The following is a 7,517-nucleotide window of genomic DNA, read 5'->3' on the forward strand; positions in this document are numbered from 1 at the left end:
ATTTTTTAAGGATCATTGAACAGTGGGGGGCTCAAAAGCCGAAAATAGCCTAATGTAATTTGATGCTATTGGGCTTCTTGCTTTGAATGATGATGGTAAGATTCAATTATGAATGGCAGTCTACCAGTGAAGGCATGTTTTTGATGAACCCAGACTCGGACGTACATCTGCTGGATGAGGTAACGCAAGGAGCTCTGATTGACGATGGAATGCTAAAGACAAAGGAAAGAATGCTGGGCAGTTGTAGAGGAGGGAAAGAAAAACGGGATAGGTAGATGGAAAAAAGGGAGGCAGAAAGTACTGTGAGGAATTGATGAAGGTATTGTTACTGGGTTTGGTGTCACTGTTTCGTGTAAGGTGAGGTTTAGATATTTAGTGGCGGTTAGTCTGCGTCCATACAAAACCTACCTTAAGCTGTAGAATACTATACATTTTTTTGTCTTTTGAGAAGTGTGAGTGGCTTTGTTTATTTTTTCTCATACTGTCGCCACGAATTGTGCGTGGAAATAAAAATTTATTTTAAAATTGTTGCATTATATACAACATTAATTAGCACGAAATTCTGTGTACCAATATTTCCTCTCGTTTTGGTCTTGCATTCCAATATCGCTCGGGGCAAAAATTATTTCCACAGCATGAAATGTAGACTATTTGAATTTTCCCATATTTTCCTTCTACCATATGGCTTACCAGCAAAAGTGTGATTCATTATTTCGTTCGCAACTATTTGAAACAAAACGAGCAGCATTTCTTCGTATCTTGTTCGATTCCGAAATTATATTTTCCTGCCCGTGATCCCAAAAGCTCGACGCTTCTTCATGATTATGTCGGACTGATGCGAAATAACATCTTCTTAGACTTTTCATTCTAGAATTTCCCCACTATTCATTTGATTAAGTCATATTGGTACATATATAGGGAGGTAGAATTCTTTCCGTGGATGTTTATAGCGCATTTTCCCCATGTTAAGCCCAATGTTAGTCCAACTCTCAATACTCTTGCATGCCACTCGGTCCTCTATGCAAATATCTCACCCTCTGGATGTATGTGTGTGTTAGGATTTCTTGAATTCCCAGAATGGCGTCACTGCATTCGAATTCGGGCGGAGACTATACTCTTGACAGAAGACGACATTTTTGTGTTCAATATGAAGTCCTATAAAGTCAAGTTTTTATAAGACTGTAGAATCAGCAAATTCATTTATTTTGCTGTCCAGTGATAAAAAAACAAGGCTATTCTTGAAGAATTCGTGGTTCATGAAGAAAAACAGGGCAGCCGACCATGCAGTGAACGTAGTACCCTGGTGGCTCCACTAACTTGAATGTGCCCCATCTAAAGCCCAATTTATGCCACATATATGCAGTTTGATTTTTCGGGTACCAGATTTTACTCTGAAACTACAGGTTGTATACTGGGGATATCACCTGGTCTACTTGATTTAAATGCCAATGCGTGCCTTTCACTCGACGAGACCTTGCGCCGAGTACACGAGTAGTAAAGTCGAGATAAGTGCTTACTCATCAAACTGATCTTCACTGTGGAAATATTTTTGTGGTAAATATTACTTCCACTATCCAGGGAGCACACGATGTCGCTCACAGAAATATACTCAAGAATTTTGCATCAGAGGAAATATTATTTACATTTACGTATAAGTTAATATTTATAAGCACATAAAAACCTGGTGCCCTGACACTGCCTACCACACACCCTTGCGGTGGCTTGCGAGGTATCGTGGGGTTGTAGATCAATGATTTCACAATATATATGGCTCAATACTATTTTATACACTTTCAAAATACGTTTAATATTTTAAATCATTAAATTTGGCCATACTGTTTGAAGTTACTTAATGATTTTTGTCTTTTTATGTCCTATCGTTTAAACTTCTACCATGCAATGTGAAATCAAATTGTAATTGGATTGTCATTAAGGCATTCAGTAAGTATTGCTTACATTTCTCAGAACAGCAAACAAAACCTTTTAGCCAGTGAGCGGAGGCTGGTGCTTTCTCTTGCCCGTAGTTTATTAGATTTGGTGGAGTTTTAGCCATTAAATGTGATTCGATTGGACAGTTTTTCCACAAACTATTTCCATACCATTCTAAACGCCCTCACTCAAGTCTCCTGGGAGTAGTTTTTTAGATGTAACCCCCAGCTTTAATAACTTACCTGTGTAGTTGCGATACAAATTCTAACAGCCTAATAATGTGTTCATTTTTTAGCGTATATATTTTATTGTTTTCTTTGTCACTCAAACAATGTCGTCTCTAGTCCAAATTTAGAGAGCAGAGAAATGAGGGCGCAGTCATAAAATAAATTTGCAATGCAGTTTCCGAAAGCAATGAAGTGCCCTTAATTCTTCTCCACCTCTATTAGCATCTACACTTCATTAATCCACTGACATATGGGTCGCTTCCAGATTGCGAAACGTCCGTTAAATGCCGTGGATGTTTCATCCATTACTTAATTTTTCTTCACCAGAAGGGGATACTCTCCATTAATGAATGGGAACAAAAGAAAGAAAATAGCCATTTCCTTTTCAGCATTCGATGATCCCAGCCACTACGTCAGTTCCAGAGTGCCAATATATACATGAGAGGATCAGAGGCAGGATGGGCACTGAAGAACATTGAAGAGACGACGGAAGTGTGCACCTGCAACGTTTAACCCGGAAGGAGGTTGGAACATGAAAATAGCCACATACTTACTTCATTGCCTTAGGAGAGAGGAAGTGACTCAACATTAAAAACAAGCAGTCGAATGATTCATGAGGTCATAGCGAGTTACGTCGATATCAAAGTGATGTAAAATAACTCTTTTAGGATTTGGGGCATAAATTTGAAATGAAAGCAATGCTCAAATACGAGACAATTTTAGGATTATCTACTTTATTGTATTTACACAAACTGATACAGAAGACATTCTCACAACTTTCATTCGTCAATTATTGTTCGATGAAAATGAAGCCGAGGGAAACCTATTAAACGAGTCATGACTCTTGAGGTAGAAACAACTCCAAATCGAAGATCTTATTCACTTTTATTCAACCTCATTCAAGTTGAATGTCCTTACCATGTGTTCCAGACTCGCAATCACACATTCGCGCACAAACACTGTTAGCCTACGGAGGAAGGCATGAAATCATACGTCGAACCATTCAAAAACGTTCACAATAATATTTTTTATATAATTTACAATAAAAAAGAATCACAACATTAGGGTGAGGATTTATATTTAAATTTCATCGGACACTATAAACTGCGTTTCTCAAATCTAGTATAGCGACATAAAAAATTGGAACTTTTTGAGATTAAGAGCTATTACACCACATAATGAGTTACACTCAACACAAACTGTTTCCTTCTATTCAAGGTAAGTACTATAATGTAGGAGTTTCGTATTATTTTAGGGCAGAGGGAAATTCACACAAAAGTTTGCGTTTTGGAATTTTCGCAAACTTTCCAATTTGTAATCCAAGTAAATATTTTATATTTTGCTTTAGTTCAAACTAAGTTAAATCTGATTCACACTCTCATTAGTGCTTACCAAATTTCCAACATTTTCTCGACCATCATCGGCAACAATGCTTTCTCAATGATCTTTCGTGAACAAACACTTCTATTAATCTGTGCTTTATAAACTAAAACACCAGGAAAAAGATATCGATAGGATAATGTATGTACAACGAAGAATGATATACACAATATGGTAACATATTTAGCGCAATGCATAGTGACTAGAGATTAGCGGGAGTTTTTATCCGTAAATTCATGCAAAAATTTGTTCGCCGCGCGTAGAAGTTGAAAATTCCGCGCGACAAGATTACACAAGGGGTCCAACTGTCGACGTTTGTCGCAATTCCAACGTCTTCTTGTTCCCAATCATGACACTTTTTGCTTCGAACGTCTCTGCGTCCGCATTCTTTCGACTCAGCGCGCGGATTTGCATTGGCACAGTTGCATTGTCCACCTCTGTCAAATGCGTCCGTCGCGAGTCAACTGTCGGTGCCGCTTTGAGTTGTCACAATGGCCGATGCGGTCACACGCCACCTCAAAATTCACCAGAACTCTGCCCCCCCCACGATTCAATTTTGTTTTTAGCGTGTCTGCTGACGTACTTCGACTGAGGCTAACTCGTCCGAAGAGACAAACTGAAAGCCACTGGAGTTAAGTCGCCTTTTTAAACTCAAACACACGCACGCACGGCGCGCGAACCGTCCACTCGTGCGCATTCATGTGTGTGTATATATTTATTTATAAATAAACATCGGAGATGGCTCATGCGGGCGCACGCGTCTCGTCGACGCATTTGGTGCGAGCGAGCATAATTCAAATCTTCCAAGCCTAACAAAATGAAGGAACTGAGAAATACTCGAGAGTGATGAGGTTTTAATTTTCAACGACCTCATTAGAGTCAAGAGAAATGTGTGAGCGATTGCCATGCTATTTTGACGGAGGAAGACTGCCTCGGAAGTCTGATTCCTCGAGGGAATCCTTTCACACACACACAAACACACACACACACTCACACGCAAGCACACACACACACTCTCTCTCGACGCTTGCCTCTCTCGGCACATCTCATCTTTCTTCCTCCCATCGTTCTGTTTTAAAGGAAGAGGCAGCTCGTCGTCAAAATAACTTCCCGGGCAAAATCCCCACACTCACACTTTTTCCACAAAAATGAGCCACCTTCTATGGCTCCACACTTTGCCGTGCCTGGGCGACACAGAGGCCGCGACGCCGGGCGCTGTGCAGGGACGGGGGGGGGGGTCTTGGCGAGGGGGCCGAGGGGTGGTTGTTTCCGCCGGGGAGGGGGGTGGCCGAAGTTGGGGGGGGGTAGCGGGTGGGAGAGGGATGGTATGCGGGGGTGGGATGACTCCGTTCGGAAGGAATGTGTGCACACAGGAATGATTGGGAGCTGCTAAGCATTGGCGGAGGCCGAAACGGTGTAGTGGGAGGGTGTTGAACCAGGGTGCCTGATCTCACCTGAGCACCTTGGGTGTCGGTGGTGTTGCTGAGATCGGCCAGTTTACAAGGACGCGAGGAAAGGGCGGGAGGAGCAGGATGGAGTAGAAAGCTGAATAGTTTTTGGAGAAAAGAATAAGACTGCAGTTACTCCAATTTTCGGATCGAAATCTCTCTTTTTTGATTCATCGGATTTGTATTTCTACATTGAAACTAACGCCAGCATTTCAACCAATGTTTTCAGGGCCTTGTTTAGTAGGGTTGCGCAACCGTGGAAATATTTTATCCTAGCCATCCAGTTGTATGTGATTGTGATGAGACCGGGTTTGTCGCAAAGAGAAAGGCATCGGTAGAGCCATCGCTATTTAATGGAGCCAAAGGAGCAGTTGAAAGGGGATAATTAAATTCAAAATTTACTCCTTCACAGATATTACGAGTCAAATTTCTCAAGAAGTCCCAGTTTAAGGAGGTTGTTTTTAGAACGTGAAAAAACTCATGTGCTCGCCAACGGAGGAATCCGTCGGAAAGTCCATGGAAAGAAACAAGGGCGGTGTTGCAAAACGTGTCTGAAAAATGTAAGGGCTTTCGAGTCACAAACTCCTTGGATACAGACAAAGGAAGTCTCGTATGGTCATGCAAATAATGGTGCGTGAAAGGGAACACCAAACGCGATGTGACGCTGTGTGCAGTTGGTTTCATGCGGTAACCATCGATAAAATAGATCCACTGCTACACGCCTATCGGAAAGGCGGATGGAAAGACGAAATGTTAAGTGAATTATTGGGAGTCTATCTATCCGCTTTAGCAGATTATTTCGACGGGTTCATAAGTCAGGTTCACTTGGCCTCACGCACAAAGATGCGAATGTCACATCATTTATGATAGTTTCTTTTTTCAACTTATTCAAATTATTTTCCAAGCTCATGGGACCTGATAGCCACATTCTCTATTGAGAAATATAAAAGCATCACATACGCAAAACAGAAACAACAGCTATCAGTGACTGTGCGAATAAAATAATTCCAAAAATTTAAAAGGAGTTATGGTCGTCAATCTTGTCAGCGGAAATGACCAACGATGAATGGCTTGCGAGACTGATGAAGTCGTTAGGAAATCGACATGGATCTATGACGTACGAATAAATTTGCAGTCAGTGAACCGAAACAATGTTCCTTACATCTTAGTACACCAAAAAGTTGCGCTCAGAAGAAAATTTATTAACTTCTCAATGAGAAGAAATCACTGAGATGAGCTCCGGCCTTACTTAGGTTACCTACCTATTGGCGAATAAGTCGCGTTTCTATCGGTCGATTCAGTTACTCGCGGGAAAGGCATTATGACACAATTCGAAAAAAATTGCTGAATATATAATTAATGAAATAATTTGTTATGATTAAGAGGAGGAAATAAATTTTGATGGGTGCCACGGGGAGGGACTTCTTCAGCAGGGAAGCAGTCTGCGTTCCGATCGAGTGGACGGAAGTGTGCGCGTCTCTGGCGTACGCGGAGGGGGGGTGCTAAGGCGAGGGGGTGGGTCAGAAATTCGCAATGTTTTCTACGAAGAAAGGACCGGAGGTCTGAATCATCAGTCCGAGGGAGGCGACAGTAGATTCCGAGAGGCGGTCTGCGAGGGGAAACAAAGCTCTGTATTGCAAAGCGCAGTCAAATTAGCACGCGACGCAATATTCGGCAAATGCGTTGATATTGTTAGCGTTGCAACTTGTGCCACTCTAAACTCATCCATCTGGCGTGAAGTAATTGATATCACTTTATTATCAGTCAGGTTCAATAAATTTACTTATTTCATAATATTAATTATAATGAAATATGCTTGGCCCAATATGGCGTCACGCGTGACGTTGACTTTACTCCGTCATCCTGAGATTATGGGAAAGAGGGTCACGGCGTGACAGCACCACGTAATCGTGTCACGCCGTTTTGTCGGTCTCAGGGATTTGGGTTCTGGAAGCGGTAGGTTGCGGCCCCTTCCTGGCGTCCGCTTCTCCCGGCCTCAGGCTGGAGGGCGGGGGTCTTCAGGAGGAGGAAGGTGGCGGGGGCACGGTGGGAGACTCGCCGAAGGAGGAGGACGACGAGGAGGATGAGGAGGAGCAGGAGTAGGTGGGGACGGCCGCGGGGGAGGGCGAGTCTTTGTCCGCGGCGGAAGACGAGGCGGCGGCGGATGGCTGCTGGCCGAGGGCTGCCGACGGGAGGGCGAAGGACTGCCCTCCTCCGCCGGAGGCCTCCTGGATCAGCAGTTGGTGTTGGTGCTGCTGCTGATGCTGCTGCTGGTACTGGAGGGGAAATGAGCCGGAGGAGAAAGGGTGGTAGTGATGGGCATAATGGTGGTGCAGGGAGGGTGAGGTGTAGATGGTGTCGTCGGTGGAGGCGCTGTCGTGGCTGGTGCCGCTTCCGCTGCCTCCCGCTTGGTTCGGAGCCAGGTGGTGGTGCTGCTGATGGTGGTGGGCGGTGCCGGTGTGGTGGTACGCGGGCGTGGACTGTGCCAAGGGGTGGGTGCTCACGGCTGGGCAAAGGGGAGCGTAGGCCAGGC

This window comes from Hetaerina americana, unplaced genomic scaffold, assembly GCF_022747635.1.
Source record: "Hetaerina americana unplaced genomic scaffold, ioHetAmer1.1.p SCAF_2, whole genome shotgun sequence".
Lineage (NCBI taxonomy): Eukaryota > Metazoa > Arthropoda > Insecta > Odonata > Calopterygidae > Hetaerina > Hetaerina americana.